Source organism: Brienomyrus brachyistius, unplaced genomic scaffold (genome assembly GCF_023856365.1).
Source record: "Brienomyrus brachyistius isolate T26 unplaced genomic scaffold, BBRACH_0.4 scaffold39, whole genome shotgun sequence".
Classification (NCBI taxonomy): Eukaryota; Metazoa; Chordata; class Actinopteri; order Osteoglossiformes; family Mormyridae; genus Brienomyrus; species Brienomyrus brachyistius.
Window position 1 is genome coordinate 1,020,442 of NW_026042314.1, and position 20,559 is coordinate 1,041,000.

A 20,559-nucleotide genomic window follows, 5' to 3' on the forward strand; every position below is an offset into this window, starting at 1 on the left:
CACACTGGGCCCGGCTGCCTTATACCGCAACCGAGCACGATCGTACCGCCCCCCTCCGCAGTTCTGCCCCTCTGTTGCACTTACTGGTCCGGACGCGAGCACGTTTTGTCATAAACCTGCAACTTTTTGTGTGGAAGAAACATAAGAAGCAAAGCTGTGTACCACAGTAGGGTAGGATTCATGGTTAATTTCGTGGCTTATTTGGGGCGGTTTTGAGTATGATGACGCACACAGATTTGTCAAGTACACAAAGCAGAGATTTTTATTTATTCGTGCTGCACGTATAGGAAGATCCACACTTTATGAAATTTCTCAGGCAGACTGATGCTGCGCGGGATACCGGTGCCAAAAAGGTATTGCGGTACCGCATTTTTGAAAGCTGTTCGGTATTACATTACATTACTTTTCGTTAGAACTTGTACTAATTACACTATTTTCGCTTCCGCTAACTATGGGATCATGACGATGGACTCTATATATCAAAACCACTGCCGAAACTAAGTTATACACTAAGTTAGACCTGCACCCATCATGCTATATAAAATACTAAAACGTCAGCTAGTTAAGTATGATGTCCATAGCTTCACGTCAGTGATTTATGTCAGGGATATACATTGACGTCATCAAAGTTTGATGTTTGAATAATAAATAGATAATAAAGCATAATGTGCTGCGTGGGAAGTGTTTTATATATGCATACCTGTCAAGTTTTGGATTTGAAAATAAGGGAAATTTTCCGGCGCACGCCGCGAGCAGTCCCACCACCCCAACCAAGCTCCAGTATCCCTTACATTTTAAGACAGGTGACAAGAAAGCTAATCACCACTTGTCAACCGCTTATAAACTACAACTGGCTTTATGCACAGCTGCACTACTTCCTGAACTTCAGGCAGCTCCTTTGTTTCCTGTCTGCCATTATTGGACAAACTAATTAATCCAGGTGATCAGTTTGTCCAATAATGGCAGACAGGAAACAAAGGAGCTGCCTGAAGTTCAGGAAGTAGTGCAGCTGTGCATTAAGCCAATGATAGGCCTACCTTTGCTGACACTGACATGCTGTGAACATTCATAGCCTAAATGAAAACACAAAAGGGTATATATGAAGAGCATTTATTTAAAGGCTTATTTGCATATTTTCTGTTCATTTAACATTGCTTGTCTTTACATTTACATTTCATTTTCATTCCACATTCTTTTCACATTCACACACTCATTCATTTCATATTGCTTTTTTGTAGTTTTTTTTTCATTTCACATAACTTTTCTTTACTCTTTTAGTGACTTATTGTACTCATTTGTTGCAGACTTTGCATTCTTTAAGACTGTTTTGGAAGGAGTGTATTTGTGGGCTGAGCCAGAGTGGTTAATTTTACATGAGAGTAGAGCGCAAACAGTTCTGTTGTCTAACGACATCCCATTCTCTGTAACAATTTTTCGTACCATGCTAAACACCCTTTCTGAACTTGCATTGCTATGGGGAATGCATAGTAAAGCCTTCATAAGTTTTGGCAGCTCACTGAACCTCATGTCCTTTCCTACCAAGCCCCAAAATTTGTCGATTCTGTCTTCTTGGGGGAGTTGCTTGCTATCTGTCACCTGATAGTCTGTGAATTCCTCCCTCATCTTATCCTCTTTCACCCTCAACTGGGGGAACAGGGCCCCTAGCCTTTCCACTGTAAAGTAAAACAAGTGTTTGACTGAACATTGCAAATCTAAACAAGTATCAAGTATACTGTGCCAATTATTTCTTTGGTTATTAATGGGGAACTGTCCCCAGAGGATGTTATGATGCGATGTAAAGCCCTTGAGACAAATTGTTTGTAAAAATGGGCTGTACAAAGAAAATTGCCTTGCCTTGCCTAACATCAATAGGCTTTATGCCCAGCTCCACCACTTCCTGAACTTAAGCCAGATCCTTTATTTCCTGTCAATTTCTGCACTACAATGGTACTGTTACCACACTGCACATAGCTGTACATACTGTACATATCTGTTTATATGGTTCATAGTAAATATCCATATTTTTTCAGTTTTTCTGTAATATATTCTGTTAATACACTGCATGTATATATATTGTTCTTACTACTACTATAATGATACTGCCACTACATTGCACATACATGTACCTATTGTTTATATTACATAGCCATATTTATTCTGCTCTTATAAGGTTACTGCTAATACACTACACATCCAGGTGTGTCTGACCATTGCTAGGGTGGTTGCTAGGGTAAGTAGTGGAGCTGGGCATAAAGCCTATTGGAAACTCTTTCTATTATCTACCTGTCCCTGGAGTTATGTTAAGGCGAGCTGCAGGGTCCAGCACTTTCAGGTCCCTCAGGAGTGGATGGTCGAGGGGAAAGGTGGAGAACATCTTCTTAAGCACTGCCTCATAGAAGCTTCTCACAGTTCTACAACAGCATAAGAGTGAAAAAAATGCATTAGTGGTAATATTTTTAGGCACACTACAGCCCATACTCTCATACTGTCAAAAGATGATATCATAATATAACTACTGGGTAATACACTCACTGAAAGATTTTCTTCTCGGCTGACACAGGGAGCTCAGCGCTTCTCATGAATGCCTTTGTGTCTGCTCCGATAAAGAGATCTTCATCAGCCAACTGATGTCCATCTCCATACTCCACCTCCCTGAGAGGTACACCCACGATTGCCCTGGCTGGTATGAGGTAGCCCAGGATCCTCTTTATCAGCCTGCACATCTCCTCTTCAAGTCCGTGAATTTGTACTCCCTCTGACTGCAAATAATATCAATGGTCACAACAAAATAACAGTGAAATAAGAATGCTACAATAAACACAAACATTTAACTATATATTATTATTCACTAATTCATTCAATATCATTGACACCCACCTGGAAGGCAATGTTAAATTCAGATAAAGGCTGAATTTAGCACTCAGGAACAGGAAATAGGTCTTCATGATTGGATCACGCAGATGGCTTGCCAGATCACGCACTTTAACACTCCTCTCTACTTCCTCATGACTGTTAAAGTAGGCCTAAAGTACATAGAGATACAGCTTATAGTAAACTGCATAGTAAACTGTGTAGATATCTGCTGAGTGGAGTTACCATCCTACCTGTAGTGCATCCCACTGGTTCAGCACCCTCTGGATGCAGGTTAACAGACTTAGCCATCTTGTGCTGCAGTACCTGAGGAGCTTCAGGTGGTCTGAATCAGTGAAGTCTACAAACTCTTTGTAGACTTAACATCTTTTTGCACTGAGAGATAGAAAATTACTCTGTTAGTGGTTGGAATTGTGAGTGAGTGAGTGAGTGACTGAGTGAGTGTGTGTAAAGAATATGAACTGCAGGTCTACTAGGCTACCTTGTTCATGAGCTAGCCACATGCAATGTTGTTACATTGTAACACACACATTAGGCGAGATAAATATCAGGCCTATATGTATGCATTTACCTTTTATCAAAGTGGGTGTATATCCCCACCAGGATGTCTTCCACCGGTACCTGGGCTGCTCTGATGCCACAGCCAGTGGCCAGCTGTACCAGGTGGCAGATGCAGCCAAGGTCCTGGATGTGGGGCTGGCTGGTCTTCAGTCTGCTGATGACCGAGTTATGTTGGCCTTTCATAACACTTGCATTATCAGAGTTAAAGGCAATCAGGTTTTCCCATGGGATGCCTCTTTTTCTATTGGAAACAGGAAGCAATGCCACAAAACGTCTCAGACAAAATGTAAGGTTGTAATTAAATCCAAACTACTAAACATGTCAACAACACAGTGCAGTTCCCCTTACCTTAATGCCTCACTCAGCTTTCCATACAGATTTTCTGCATTTCCTACATTGCATGTAGGCATCTCCAGGAATCTTGTAGCGACCTGCAGAGTGGCCTCATCGTAGAGTCTAGTCAGGATGACGAATTCTTTGTCTGTTGTTGGATTCGTCACACATCAGTGAAAAGGGCTGAGATCGGCATGTTTTGGCCAACTCATCCTGTAGTTCTGCTGCTATGGCACCTGTTGAGTGTCCAGTAATTAGCTAGTAGCCTACAATATGCATGCCATGGGTTGATGCTCAAATGTTAGAATATTCAAACACATTTCAAACCCATTTTATACCGTTTCAGCAAACGTACAGTAGCCCAGCAGTAAGATAGGTAGCTAACGTTATATAGCTAACTTACCTTTGATGAGTTGAGTAGCCTTCGTTTTTCCCGTTGAGTATTTTCGTGCAATAGCAGAGTCCGGGAACATGTCAGCTACACACTTGTTGAAGTCATCATGGAAGGAGAAAGGAATGTTGTTTTTGGCACACAGCATTGCCATTTTTACCTCTGCACTTGTGACCTGGTCTGCCTCAGTGGCATTTCTCGTCACGAATGCTGACATCGCCTGGGCATGTTTTTGTGCCATTAGCCCGCGCTTCTGCTTGGCGGATTTGTCATGCTGGCAACATCATTCCTTCCCCCGTGTGCGATGCTAAAGTCGCAGTTACAAATTTTACAAAACGCCTGACTGTCCCCCACCCTGCTCTTCTTCAGAGAAATAAATTTGTTGTCCCATTGATCACGGTATTTACACGAGGGTTTTGGTTTTTTGGCAGGAGTGCCTTCCTTCTCTGTCCTGGCGTCCATCATCTGTCTGTTTTTTTCTTCTTTTTTTCCTGTGTTTTTTTCCCCGCGTAGTAGGCTACTGCAGGTGGTAGTTATCGCGAAGCTAGTGACAGAGCTCAGATTTTTTTTGGGGGGACATTTTTTTTTTTAATAACGCAGGTTAAAATACGGGAGATTTACAGGAAAATACTAATACGGGAGGACGGCGGGAAAGAAGGGTAAATTACGGGACTTTCCCGGCCAAAACGGGATACTTGACAGGTATGTTAGGTGGATGGCAGCTTACTTCTGTGATCAGGGCATTTGGGTGGATGTGAGCTTACCTGAGGGGTCTGCGTGTTTGGGTAGACCGCAGCTTGCCTCTGGGATCAGGGTATTTGTGTGAATGTCAGCTTACCCCAAAGAACAAGACAGTTAGATGGAAGGTAGTTTACCTCTGGGATCAGCATGGTTGAGTGAATGACAGATTGCTTCTGGGAACAATGTGTTTGCGTGGATGGCAGCCTACATCTGGGATCAGGGTGTTTGGGCGGACAGTGGTTTGCCTCTGTGATCAGGGTGCTTGGATGGACAGCAGCTTACCTCTGTGGTTGGGCCGGTTGCATGTTTGGGAGCTTATCTCTAGGGCCAGGGTGTTTCGGTGGACGACAGTTTACGTCTGGGATCAAGGAGTGGATGAAAATGTACCTCTTTTATCAGTGTTTGGGTTTATGTCATCTTAACTCTGGGGTCAAGGCGCTTGGTTGGATGCAGTTGGTTGGATAAGAGCTTTACCTTTGGAATTAGGGCATCTGAGTAGATGACAGCATAACTCTGCGATCAGGGTGTTTGGGTACATGTCAGCTTAGCTCTGGGGTCACGGTCTTCGGTTGGATGTGGGCCTTCCTGTGGAGTCAGGGCGTTTGGGTGAACAGCAGCTTACCTCTGGGGTCAGAGCGCTTGTGTGTAGGGCAGCTTACTACAGCTAACTCTCAATTAGTTTAACTGAATTTATCCTAAAAAATAATATTTATCTCTATACCTGACACACAAAATACTGTGACTTATATATAATGTGGCATGTTGTAAATGCAACCAGTAATCAGAAGACAGTGTGACATGTGCTGCACACCAGGGCAATTTCAGAATCCCAAATCAGATCTGTAGTTAACACCAAGCTATGGTAAACCAAGTGGCAACTATATACATGTATGGAAATCACACAACCCGAAAAACATATTAATACACAGGTATGTCTGACTCACTATCAAAAACGATGTAAACTTCCCTGTAGTAGTTAATAGATTAACAGACACAAAAAACCCAGAGGTACACCAACGAAAACACAGTGCAATGCTAGTACCAACTAGCAAGAACTAGCTAACCAGCTAAAAAGTCGCAATTAACTTCTAAACTATCGAAACCCAGCTACATCGATAAGTACAAAAATTACCACGGAACATACATGTATTAGTTTAATAAAGTTTAAGCAGAAATTATCTAAATAAATCCGGCTTTGGTTTTGGTTTTGTTTGCCGGAGCTCGAACGCCGGACATCTCTTACTCAAAGGGCGCGAACTTCGGCCGGTTTGTGGCAAAGTAACCATGACAACCGCCTGCCGCTGGCGCCACACAACGTCGTTGACCGCAGTCAGACTCTCGCGTGTTTACGTCTGACTGACGCAGCCATAATGAGATTTAGTAGTACTTACGTTAAAAAAAGCTCTTACCAACCTAATTTCACTGTATCCTATGCACGGCAATTTATTTGGCTTTCAACAAACTTAATTTTACAGAACATAATTTCTGTATTGCCTCATATATATATATATATATATATATATATATATATATATATATATATATATGTTCATAAATTTTCTCTAGTCAACGCACTGAATTACGACGGCCAATATTATGTATTATTTTGACAATAATATAAGTAGATTATTCTTTTACTATATGTAAATTCCTTAATTATATTCCATTGCTACTTTACAAAAGCCTTCAGGGAGTTTGGTCTTTTCATGACAACTAACCAAGTGTCTAACCAGTGTTTACCTGAATAATACAGAAAATTAAATGACACTTGTTAAATTCACCTGGACGTACCTTTTACAGTCGTTTAAACCGTCATGAGCAATGCTGAAATCACTGTTGCAAACAGTTCAGCGCGTAACATTGTCATTATTTTTCATCCTTATTAAACAAGGACACGTTTTTGTGTAGTCTGTGGTGAAATGCATTTTATATTTTCGTTTTTTGAGACACTCTCCCTCCGCCGTGACGCTCCATGGAACCAATACCTTCGGTTCTCTGGGAGTTAAATAAAAGCCCGCCCGCACTGAAATCTGATTGGCTTATATGGCTAAGTAAACCAACCAGGATGCTGTCTCTCTAGCATGGGCTACATGAAGAGTCACACATATAAGGATCCACACATACGCACGTTCTCTCTTTCTCTCTCTCTCGCTCATTCCTAGCTCATTTACTTGCTCATTCGTGCGCGCTACTGTCTCGCGTGCATGCTCTTGTTTGCTTGCTCTAGTTTCCGGAATATATATTTTTTTAATTTAGGAGCATCAGGGAGCCGCTGTCAATATGCGGGAGACTTGGGATGTCTGGATAACTGCTTATTTGTACTATAATGATAACTGATCATTTCCAGGGAGCCGTGATGATATTCTAAATTGTGCCGGGTTATATAAGTACTGTGAAGCTGTCTTTATCTAGTTAAATGTTTACAAATATTTATTATTTTATTATATTTCATGTATATTTTCAACTTATTCACACCTTATTGTACCATGCCTCCATGCATACTTTACTGTAAAATCAGACAGATAAACGTTTAGAAAAATAATCGATTCTACAACTTAACTTGCAGCTGTCCAATTACACATCCATATTTTATTGCTGCAGATAACTGAGGTAGGTGTGGTATATAACGCTGAAGGTTAGACGTATAGTACAATAACATATGTACAACATGTGGGCATTTCAGTCAGACAAACGTTTAAAATGGAAAACGAGCTTTATATTTTACCAGCAATTTCCATAGCACGTCTTAGTCGAAGTACTACACTGCCATCTATTGGACAAGTAGGGTTACTGAATCGTGAAATGTGTCTTAAATCATGTTTTTTTAGGACCACTAAAAGAGGATTATCAGTATGAAGGTTTATCAATAAAAATAATTTATTAAAATAAATATTACAGGACTCTCTCTGAAAATAAGGTGTTCTTAGCTTCCAAAGCCAAGGACACATTCTAGTGATTTTCCAGGAGACTGGACCTAACTAACCTGGGGCCTTATGAAAAACAATCAATCAGCTCATGTTGAAGCTCACAAGGTGTGGAGAACAAGAAAGACAAGTAAGGGAGAAAGGCAAGGTGCAGAGCATACACAAGCGGTGTAGCGGCACATCAGTTATAGTGTATGATTAAAAATACATCATTTCTCACAGTAATAGTGGCCCATTGCTCCTACTGTAGCCTCACACCTCCAGGGTTGTGGGTTCAATCTGCACCCCTGCTGTAATAAACAGTGAAATTATCACAGTAACACTGTTTATCAGTAAAATAGTACAATACTGTAGAAAGTAGGGCAATATTTATGAGAACCTTGCTGATAAAATGCTGCAATGCACTGTAATTCAGTACATAAACTGCAAATAAATAAACTGTAGAATTTACTCAAATTAAATGATGTAATAATTTGCACTCGCTTTTTTGGGTTGAATTTAGTATACGCAATTCTAGGGAATATTTTAAATAAATCAAGTTAAAGTCTGGGGTGGCACGGTGGTGCAGGAGTTTAGAATGGCATCACTGGTTCATCAGGTGTGGAGTTTGCATGTTCTCCCCATGTCGTTGGCACTGTTGCCTCGCACCACTGGGACCCGGGTTCGAGTCTCCACCTGAGTTATATGTGTGGAGTTTGCATGTTCTCCCCATGTCGTTGGCACTGTTGCCTCGCACCACTGGGACCCGGGTTCGAGTCTCTGCCTGGGTCACATGTGTGTGGAGTTTGCATGTTCTCCCCATGTCGTTGGCACTGTTGCCTCGCACCACTGGGACCCGGGTTCGAGTCTCCGCCTGAGTTATATGTGTGCGGAGTTTGCATGTTCTCCCCATGTCGTCGTGGGGTTTCCTCCGGGTACTTGCTAAATTGCCCGTAGGAGTGCATGTGTGAGTGAATGGTGTGTGAGTGTGCCCTGCGATGGGCTGGCCCCCCATCCTGGGTTGCTCCCTGCCTCGTGCCCATTGCTTCTGGGATAGGCTGCGGACCCCCCGCGACCCAGTAGGATAAGCGGTTTGGAAAATGGATGGATCGATGGATGGATGGATGGATGTTATTCCGAACAATAAGTAAAAAAAACACTTACCGTGTCAATTCTAGGGAAATTAGTTTCAGTAGTTTTGTGGTTGAGGTGACACTTCATCCAGTCCAGACGGTGGATAATTGCTAGGCAAAACATCAGGTCAGCAGGATCACCGCTTCGTTTCGCGACTAACATTTTCCGTGCTCTAACATACCGGTCTCGCACTTGTTGCCACTTGTTTTTACAAATTTCCAAATTAAAATTCAGGATGTTTGAAATCTCTTGCCATCTATTATTACATGTTATTTTGATGAGGATAATTGCGGACCTGCTCAATCAACAGGTCCTCAAACGTGGACATCTTGACTGTTGACTGCAGATCTCGCAACACTGCCCCCTATAAATTACGCAGGTATTGCATCTCCGTATACGTTCCGTTAATTTTTGAGTACGTGCACAAAAACCGACGCAAAGAACGCAGGATACGGACCGCGGCTGTACATACGTACATAAGTGTGTAATGAAAAGCAAGTATTTTTCTGCCTTTAGTTTAACATGTAGCCCTACCTCTCGGCTCTGCTTCAAGTGGGCTCTGCCTGCAAGATTTCTGACAGAGGGGATAATCCAGATCTGGCAGGTTAAGAATAATATTGTGAAGTTGTTTACCAATCTCTACCTCAGTGCCCTCTCTAAGATGCCAAATAGTCTATCTGCTGGGGAAACCTCTGAATGCTTAGGTTCACCCATCCCTACTGCAGGCACAAGCAGACTGATGGGATGTGCCAGAGATGTGGTCAGAGCATGGCTGCATAGTAATGATACTGTCACTGGAGATGTGGATGCAGTCCTTAGTGTCCTGAAGCAGCATTCTTATTTGACTGTGCATTCTGGGATGCCTCCAGCAGATTTTTGTTCAACCAAGTCAGATGCTAGGGAGGATCCTCTGGACTATTGGGTTAGGCTGAATAAGGCAGCAGATGATGCCAAAGGGTTTATTACATGAGATGTTAGGGCACTGCCATGTCTATTAGAAATTGCTCTGTAGGAATATCTTATTAATGCTTTTACATTTATCTGATGCTTTGATCCCTGCGATGGGCTGGCCCCCCATCCTGGATTGTTCCCTGCCTCGTGCCCATTGCATCCGGGATAGGCTCCGGACCCCCCGCGACCCAGTAGGATAAGCGGTTTGGAAAATGGATGGATGGATGGATGATGCTTTGATCCAATAAATGAGTATTTATGTCTGCTCCCTGGGACTCGAAGCCCTTTAGTGCCCCGGTGTCTCAGCATATGGTCCCTGCTGATCCTGGTGGGAGGGGACTTGTCATTGGTGATGTAACCACTACTGTCTAGCTCCTCTACCATTTGCCTCCCATTGTAATTTCTCATGTCAAGGTGCACCCTGGGGCGGCATGGTGGTGCAGTGGTTAGCACTGTTACTTCACACCTCTGGGACCCGGGTTCGAGTCTCCGCCTGGGTCACATGTGTGTGGAGTTTGCATGTTCTTCCCATGTCATCGTGGGGTTTCCTCCGGGTACTCTGGTTTCCCCCCACAGTCCTGAGACTAATTGGACTTACTAAATTGCCCGTAGGTGTGCGTGTATGAGTGACTGGTGTGTGAGTGTGCCCTGCGATGGGCTGGCCCCCCATCCTGGGTTGTTCCCTGCCTCGTGCCCATTGCTTCCGGGATCGGCTCCGGACCCCCCGCGACCCAGTAAGATAAGCGGTTTGGAAAATGGATGGATGGATGGATGTGTGGGTGTGAGTATCTGTATATAATTAATAAATCATTCATATTAATCAGATATTAATCATGATTAGATAAAAGGTAAAACACTAACCTGAGGACAGATTATGTTCAGGGAGAAATGTACACACACTGAAATAAATTTGCAACATCAACCTGTCCAATGCTAGGATATTACCTTCATCAACTCAGCCAAGTCTGTGGCTAAGCATGGCATCACTGGTTCATCAGTTTGATATCTTGTCAAGAAAGGAGTGAAGGTCCTGGTGATAGCAGAAATGTGGAAATGTAGCTTTGCGAAAATGAGGGGTCTGTCTGAGCAGCTTCAAGGGTGTCAAACGATGCAGTTCCTGGATTTGGTAGCTTCCTCATTCTGACTGCATCCAGGTACCTGGTCAGAGACGGCCACACCTCCAGGGCTCTCTGCTACTGGTAAGCTTAAGCCATCGGTGGCTACAGGATGCAAGTGGAAATTTTGCAGATTTAGTAAAAGCAGTGAAGTCCTCTCTCCTTGCTGGAGACTATGGAAGAGAATACAAATGACTTTCAAACTTCCTCTAGCTGCCATAAGGAGAAACCACATTTGCTGGCATTATATGGGGTTTGAAGGCCACAGCTCCCAACCACAATCAGCTGAGTGCCCTCACACTGCTCACGCTGTTCTTCATGAAGCAGTTCTAAAAACTTCCAGTTTACATTTGGTCCATCCATGGAGACTGAAAGCAGCTGAAAACTAAGTGTCATTTATCAAGCATATATAGACTAGGTGATCATCGATCACAACAAGTAAAACTTAGAACTGCTGCACGGGAAAGTCATATTTTATTATTGTGAAATTTTCAAAAGTGTGTTGTTTTTTTTAGATTTACACATTTTCCAGTTGAAAAATAAAATGTGTTCTCTGTTACAGATTCCAACACGAATGCAAGAATAATAATAATGCATCATTTCAAAACAAAACAGTTATAGTTGGACTACAGGTATTTAGATTTAGATATTAGTGTTGGCTTATAACTTACTTTAAAGTGATGTAGTAAATCCTTAGGTGTTCCATGACCCATGAATTGGGATCCCAGCTATCTGGACTGGACTTGATTCTCTCTCCAGTAACAAGCATGCAGGTCCAGTAGCTTGGTTTTAGTTGTTTGGTTGAGGGTCTCATCAAACATCAAAGTAAAACTGGCACTGTTGACATCGGCCATGCGGAGTTTAATGATGTCAGGAGCCAAATCAAATCTTGTGAAATAGGCTGTTTTGTCTTTACCACACGTGAAGTTTATTGCGATTTCCTAGTCGGGAAACATACAAATGTAACAACATAAAAAACTGAAACCCACTTTACCACGTTGTTCAAGTATTTTCCAGTGTCCTGGGCTTATTCGGGTTGTCAGTTTGCTGCAAATAGAAATTTGGAATTGTCAGGGGCAATATAACTACAGCTTTTCATGTAAACGGGATTAAAACTCTATGTAGGAATGAATGGACACACAGAAACATATCCCCAACTCCCTCATTAGCGCTGTAGGATTGGTGTCTTGTTACGCTGTGCAGGCACCACAGTACCTCTGCCTGGAGGGTAGCGCTGGACCCAAAGGTAGTCCTGAGGTCTGTCACTGTAACTGATGTGGCGGTCGCTGCTGGGTTCGGAGATGGAGCTGAAGTCTGAGAAACTGTTGAGACGGAACAGAAGTGAGAAATGGCAGGCGCCTGTTGGCGGGTTATGGCAGCAGCTTTGTGCTTCACGCTGTGCATTTGTGACTCTACAGCTTTAACTCCCACTGAACCAAGTTTAAAAAGCTTCTTGCACAGCATACAGGGGGTCTCATAGCTATTACCTGGAACTGCTTTTAACCATGTCGCAAATGTCGGATTATCCAACCCAGTTAACGTTAAACTTGCACTTCTACTTGAATGACGTGTCCACTAGCAACAAACTGCTAATGTGCATCCCTGAAATAGCGCCCCTCCCACAAACACAACGGAAATGTTGGCGGTTCCGCTCATTCCGATCTCATACACAAAAATGCAAAACACCAATTAGAAATTCACCAAATTCTTTATAGATTACCAGAAAAACATATAGCAATCTTGTTTACTGGGTCTGTGGTATTTTAAGACCTTTGAACTCTGGATTTAAGGACTACTAGTCATTTTAAAAAATATTTAAGGCCTTAATTTTGGAAAATCCAATGTAACATTTTTTAAGAATCTGCAGATACCCTGCTCTTATACATTAAAGACGAGGGTTTATATGAATAAAAAGACGCACATGAAGACTGTAATCTCAAGTGATCAACAGTAAACCTTCCATAATGATATAACGGTATTTAACACCTTTGTAAGATAGAGATGATGTTTCAGACAAAGCTGGAGAAAGTCAGGCAAAATCTTTCACTTTTACCTTTTTATTTAGATCATTCATCCTGAAGCTCTTGACTTGATAGGTTATTCAGATTATTTTCTACAGATTAGCATGAAGTCTCTCCTGTATTGAATTTGGTACAAAATTGTTGCTAATTTTCATGGAGCACGACGACGCAGAAATACATAGAGGAAATAGTCAATGAATCAGATCTGAGAGACAGTGTAATTTCTGACCAATCAGAAATGAGTGGGCCAGGCTGCCCGTGGGCCTGGCCGTCTTGCATCCTGTAATGAAGCACTCTTTGCTAGGTTTGCTAAAGCTAAACTTTAGCGGTGCGCCCTTATCCTACCTCCAACCTTGGATAAGGTGAGATGCTTTTATTGTCACTGTGAAAATACAATGAGATGTCATTTGTAGCAAGCCTGTAGACGCCATAGTAAGCATAAAACTACAGACTAACACTTACAGAGTATAAATACAGATAAAATACATATAAAAGCTAAAGATACATACACCAAAAATAAAAAAGAATAAAAATAAAGAAAAAATTCTGGTGCTAGAAGCAAAGAAACCAGTAGCACATTGTCAGATATTACACAACAAAAGCGTAGCATTGAAAAGCTCCGGGCCGCTGTTCCCGCATGCACTGCCATTTTGGTTTTTGACTCTGTTTACGTTGGAGTGGACAGATGGCTGAAGATAGATTACATCACTGCCATCTAGCGGTCAGGGGTTTAAATGCCAACAGAAAATGGAAAAAGTCTGACAAATTTTTGAGCTTATTAGCTGTGAATTTTGTAAAACAGCAGAGGCGGTTGGCTGGAGATGCACTAATGATCGGCTTGCAGGTAGTAGAACAATGACCAGCTGAGTCTTTCCTCAGTGTTTCTACTTTAAATAGCAAAGGGTATCATAACACACTTTAGAGTACTTGGTGTTTCACTCATTCTTCTATCTTGGTGCCATGTTTCACCATCTCTATCAGTGTCATCAGCATCAGTGAAAAGGTGTCTGGGATGCTGACCTTAGAAGCAGAGTTTCAAAGAAGAGCTGATGAAAGGGGGGGGCAAAACACCCCCCTTTGAAAACCTCTGAACACTAGGGGATAAGAGCCTTAATGAAGGAAAGATCAGCAATTTGCTGTGAAGCACTTAAACGTGGCATAAGAAAAGAGAGACAACATAGCAGAAAATGGTTTCAATCCATTGACCTCTGGGTTATGGGCCCAGCACACTTCCTCTGCGCCACTCTGCTGCACAGTCGGGGCTGGGTGAGTGTTTTCTTAGTGTGTCCACTTTAAACAGCAAACGGGCTCTGGACACACATAATGGTACTTAGTGCTTCTTTTCAGAGACCCCTAGGTTATAAAGCCCCTGTGAGGTGCAGCATGAGCCTTCCTCAAGCGATGCCTGATTTAACCATGACAAGCAGGTAAAAGCTGTTGGCCATAGACAAAGTGAGACCCAGCAGAGGACATGGCCGTTCTAAGCCTCAGACCTGGTATGGTGATGAAGCTTCCTGTTACACTTTCTACTGCCTTGGTTCATCGCAACAATCAATATGATAAAGAGAAGGAGTCATCTTAGGTGGGACTAAAACCCACCCCCCCCACTTTGGAATCCCCAGTACATAATGGGGAGCGGGGGGGCATAATGAATTCTGAAGGTCCCCGTAGCCCTCAGCCCACTGGGAAGATGCCCAGTACGGAAATGACAGATGCTAAAATAGATGCTAAAGACTCAAATGGCCTAATTGTCAGTGTTTGTTATAGACACCTAATGTAGCTGCAGAGGAAAGCAGAATGTTGTATGACGACATCAGGATTATGAGTAATAAAAATGATGTGGTGGTTATGGGTGATTTTAATTTACCAGGGATACAGTGGGACACAGTCTCTGGCTCTTCTGTAAATGAACTGGAGATGGTGGAAGTGGTACAGGATTGTTTTTTTACTCAGTTTGTTAACATCCCTACCAGGGGAGATGCCATTCTTGATCTTGTTCTCTTTAATAACCAGGACAGGATTGGAAAATTAGAGGTTTTAGAACCACTGGACAGTAGTGATCATAACATGGTTAAATTTCAGGCTAATTTTCGTGTCAGAAGAGCAAAATCCAAAAGAAAAAAGTATATTGTGAGGAAGGCAAACTTTAATGGTATGAGACTGAAAGCTAAGAATGACATTAAAAGTTTCTTCCAATGTTTTATCTCCAAAAAAGCTCTAAAAGCTGAAATCACCAATTTACAGGATAGTAAGGACTTTATAATTGAAAATGAAATTGATATAGTAAATGAATTTAATGATTATTGTACACGGGTGTTCACGGTAGAGAACACAAATAACTCACCACCATTTAGATTCATTGAATTATTAGTTTTCCAGACGTCCTTAAGCTCAAAGCTACAGGGTTTTTACAAACTGTATCAGTCTGAATATAATTGCTAGAATATAAAGTGCAATACAAATACAATTTATTATTATTATTATTATTATTATTATTATTATTATTATTATTATTATTATTATTCTCAATGGAGCAGTGATCGAAGGACACCGGCAGATGTTGTGGCAGGTTGATTCTCCTGAGAACCCTCAGGAATTACAGTCTTTGCTGCACCTTCCTGATCAAGCAAATTCTGTTATTTGTCCAGGTGAGGGCCTCCGATATGTATGTGCCCAGGAACCTGAATGTTGACACCCTCTCCACAACTTCCCCATTTATCACCAGAGGCTGGTGACCCACCCTTTTCCTACTAAAATCAATGATGAGTTCCTTTGTTTTCTTCACTTTCCAAGTGAAGACAGGAGTCCGACAGGGGTGCTTGTTATCCCCGTTCCTCTTCCTCATCGCTATCAAGTGGATCATGAAGACATCCACCAGTGAATGCAGAAATGGAATCCAGTGAACCTTGTGGAGCCAATTGGAAGACCTAGACTTTGCAGACGATCTCGCGCTTCTCTCCCACAGTCAACAGCAGATGGAAGAGAAGATCAATGTGCTGGCAACCACATCATCACAGGCTGGACTCAACATCCACACGGAGAAGACCAAGATTCTTAAGACCAACTCCAACAGCAACAACTCAGTCACGGTGAATGGAAGTTCCCTGGTGGAGGTACAGTCCTTCACCTACCTGGGCAGCATCATCGACCAGCAGGGTGGAACAGATACAGACGTCAAGGCAAGGATCGGCAAAGCAAGAGCCGCCTTCATCCAGCTCAAGAACATCTGGGCTTCCAGAGAACTGACCTTGACCACCAAGATCCGACTGTTCAATTCCAATGTGAAGTCAGTATTGTTGTACGGGGCCGAAACCTGGAGGAAACCAAAACCAACATCGGAAGAATCCAGACGTTCATCAACACCTGTCTCAGAAAGATTCTCCACATCCGCTGGCCAGACACCATCAGTAACACCAACCTATGGGAAAAGACCTACCAACCTTCAGTAGAAGCATAAATCTGGAAGAGAAGATGGGGATGGATAGGGCATACCCTCCGCAAACCACAAACCAACATCACCAGACAGGCTCTCAGATGGAACCCCCAAGGCAAGCAGAAGAGAGGCCGTCCAAGAAACACCTGGAGACGAGACCTCGAGGCAGAAATGACAAGGATGGGCTACACCTGGAGTCAACTAGAAAGAATGGCCCAGGACAGAAACCTCTGGAGATCTGCCTTTGGCGGCCCATACCCCGGAAGGGGTGGAGGGCGAAAATGAAAAAGAAAAAAAAAAAGATGTTATTATGGTCTGTTTTGATAATGGCACTACTGTGCAGGTTTTTAAACAGGCAGGAACAGAGCACAGTGACAGAGATGTATCAAAGGTGTTTGTGAAAACCCCAGCCAGCTCCACGGCACAGTCTCTTAGCACCCGCCCTGGGACGCCATCAGGACCAGCTGCTTTCCGTATGTTGACACTGCGAAGTGTCCGTTCTACATCAGTACTCTGCAGGATGAGCTCCTGCCTGTTGATGGCTGCTGCTGGGGCCGTAACAGTCTCTGTAGCCACCCTCTCATGGCGGCCGAAGAAGTGATCGAGCTCTTCGGCCAAAGGAACACTGTTGCCGGTAGATAAGTTGATACTGCTGTTTTGGTCTGTGATGTGCCGTATCCCTTGCCATCCGCGCCTGGGATCGGAGCTGCCGAAGTGGCTCTCAATCCGCCTTCTATAGGTCGCCTTTGCGTCTCTGACGCCCCTCCTCAGCTCCGACCTGGCAATGCTGTATTGTTGTGCGTCACCCGACCTAAAGGCCATGTTACGCCTCTTTAGCAGAAGACAAACATCTTTGGTCATCCATGGCTTGTTGTTGGGAAAGATACAAATTTGTTTTGTGCTGGTGACAATGTCCATGCAGTATTTTATATAGTGAAGATCAGTGGAGGTGTAGGTGTCGATGTTAGCATCCTCGAATATGGACCAGTCAGTGTGGTCAAAACAATCCTGCAGCTGTTCAGATGCTCCCTCTGGCCACCCTCGTCTTACTCTAGGAGCTGGTTTCACCATGTTAATGAGTGGTCTATATGCTGGAGTTACATACAGGGAGATGTGGTCAGACTGGCCCAAATAAGGGAAAGCTGATACTGTAAAACCCTGCTTGATATTACTGTACACATGGTCTGCAGTGTCAGCTCCTCTTGTACGACACTGAACATGCTGGTACAATTTGGGGAGCACAGTCTTCAGATTCGCTTTGGTTAAAATCACCTGCTATTATACACACCCCTGGCGGATGGGCACTCTGTTGCTTTCTAATAGGAGTTAGCAAGTAGCCCAGAGCTACAACAGTGTTAGCTTGAGGGGGGGTATTAACAGCAGCGATCATAACAACCGAGTATTCCTTTGGTAGGTAAAAGGGGCGACACTTTACAATCCAATACTCCAAATCCAGGGAGCAATGAGTGTCAGTGATTTTAGCGTCTGTGCACCAGCTGTTATTTGTGTACACACACAGTCCACCTCCTCTGCTCTTACCGGAGTCGATCGCCCTGTTGGCGCGTGTATAGTGCGTCCGGGTAGCTGGATAGCCTCCTCCGGGATTGTCGAACCGAGCCACGTCCCCACAAACACCATAAAATACCTAAGAACGGGAAGCGCTTTACGGAGTGCTGAGCCGCTGTGTGTGCACGCGCCGCCATCTTCGGATATCCTAAGAAATGTTGTTCAGTCGTGTGTAGTCTGTGTGCAGACGAGGAAACAAAGGCACAGTAATAGGAGATAGTTGACTCATATACAGAAATGTGCTTTTGCAGGGGGATCGACACACAGTCACCAGACAGGACAGAGGGGCTCATCTGCTTCTCTCTGACCAAACACCTTTCCTTTTTGTCTTCCCCAAGCCACTTGTCTTGTACCATGACCTGCAAAACATCCCCTGTAAGTGACGGAGTGTCCATTTTGGCCGGAGGACAGTACGAGAGGGACTGAATCTGGTGACACTCAAATGGACAAAGGTTCAATCTCTCTGCAAACTCTGCATTACTTCTGCAGATATCCAGCTCACACATTGTTTTTTGGTCAGGACCCCATGTCCTTTTAATGACGTGTACTGGTGTGCTGGGTGTTATAAAAAACTTTGCCACTGCAAACACTCCGTTTGTGTGATCGATACACTGAGTGCGGAGGTGGTTCTGTGCTGTAATGTCCATTTGGATGGGAGCGGGACGTCTTCGCAGATGCATCCGTAGGTTCCTTCTATTAAGGATTTGGCCGCAGTGAGGACACTTCCCTGTGTCCTTTTTCTGCTTTCTTTGGGTGGGGGTGGGGGTGGTGGTGCCACTGAGGAGCCAGGGTCAGAGGAACATAAAGAAAGTGAGGAGTGGAGGATGGCGACTGGGGGAGGGGGGGTGGGACATGCAGTTTCAGAAGCAGTAAAGGAGGGAGCAGCAGAGGCGGGAGGTGGCTGATGCGCTTCCATTGTGGTTGGCTTGGTTTCACTGATGCACTGGGATACATGACGTACAAACTGGTCTTTGCGCATTATTGTTTGGCTGCAGTAACGAAAATGAAAGCGTCCTGTAGGTTTGCAATAATTTAATTTGCTGATGAAGAAACCTGCAAGACAGCAACATCAAGACCAAAGTTATCAATACTGCTGCAAAGAAAGTTATACAGAGAAGGGGACTGGGGGAGTGAGGTCAGGAGTAGCTGATCAGAAAGTTATACAGAGAAGGGGACTGGGGGAGTGAGGTCAGGAGTAGCTGATCAGAAAGTTATACAGAGAAGGGGACTGGGGGAGTGAGGTCAGGAGTAGCTGATCAGAAAGTTAGAGTCATACAAAACACAAATACAGGTAAATTAGCTTACCAACATTCACATCACTTCAGTGATACCCACTAAGAATCTGCACATCATTTTGTCTATCGTGATTGTAAGAAGTGCTCTCTACATTTACGCATGTGCATGTTTTAAAACCAGCAAAATTAATAGACCAATAAACATCACTAGGAATAAGAGTGAAACAGTGAAAGTGCATACATACGCCTGAACAAAAATAGTAGTTAAGCAATGACAGGCAAAATCAGTCTCCAGGCGAGGTGTTGTTAATGTTAGTATTAAAAAAAAATCTGCGTCTGGAGTGGAAAAAATATGTACTTTCCCATGATGGATGAGCCGCAGATTAGCAGGGAAACACAGCCTGTACTGGACACTGCGCTCGGAGCCGAGCTTTAATGCTCTTGGATGCAGCACCAGCGTCACCCGGACAAAACTGGAAATTTCAGACCGCATCACCTGAGGGGAGGGGTGAGCCTGGCCAGCTCATCCTCTGCTCGCACACGGCACTAAAATGAGTATAAAGGAAGGGGGAGATCTCAGTGCTGACCGGAGCTCAGCCGTGGGATAGAGTGTCCGAGTGTGAATAGCTTTGCAGCCGCTTATGCATTTCATTGATTATTGGGATTAATTATCACCGCTTGTGATAATAATTTGCATTTTCTATGTTTTATTGTTTATTGTTTCTTTTCTATGTATATAACCATTCGTATCTGTGCACCTATTATTATTGACTATGATATGTAATACTATTTAATATCAATACCAGGTTATTCTGAATTGCTTTTGATACAACATCTTGGTATTGATTTTAATGCAAGGTTATTTTACATAACTTTTTAAAAAAATGGTTTTGAGTGAACCTAAGCATGCCTGTTTGTTCCTTCGAGAACCCTATATCCCCCTCACATCATCTTAACACACACAGTCATTACCGGTGTGATTGTGAACTACAATATAGATTTACACCATACTGGTAACACCGCAAGAAATCAAATTCAAATTCAAATTTTATTTGTCACATACACAGTCATACACAGTACGATATGCAGTGAAATGCTTAGACAACTGCTCATGACCTAAAAATAAAAGACTATGAATAGGAATAGGAAATAAATATAAAAATTTAAATAAAAGATAAATTAGGAAAGAATAAAATAAAATATAAAAATTAAAGTTAAAAATAAAATAACTGTACAACAAAAACACAATATAGAAAATGATGAAATATGAAGAATATATGAAGAAATATAGAACAATAAGAGCA

At 43.0% G+C, this 20,559-nt stretch overlaps 1 protein-coding gene and 1 long non-coding RNA gene across 7 annotated transcripts in view; one reads left to right on the forward strand and one right to left on the reverse strand.

Moving 5' to 3' along the window:
- The window catches only part of LOC125722471 (NACHT, LRR and PYD domains-containing protein 12-like), a 243,911-nt gene that overhangs the window by 96,726 nt on the left and 126,626 nt on the right, over positions 1 to 20,559 (forward strand). The gene's annotated exons all lie outside the window — the stretch shown is intronic.
- LOC125722526 (uncharacterized) lies at positions 1,640 to 5,483 on the reverse strand. Of its 2 annotated transcripts, XR_007386432.1 has the most exons (9): positions 5,372 to 5,483; positions 4,169 to 5,255; positions 3,781 to 4,001; positions 3,443 to 3,673; positions 3,105 to 3,246; positions 2,878 to 3,023; positions 2,533 to 2,759; positions 2,284 to 2,411; positions 1,640 to 1,673 (listed from the first exon to the last, which is right to left on the reverse strand). It is a non-coding gene; the product is annotated as an uncharacterized LOC125722526 (long non-coding RNA). The 2 variants fall into 2 exon arrangements; XR_007386431.1 differs by lacking the exon at positions 1,640 to 1,673 and having other exon boundaries at positions 2,152 to 2,411.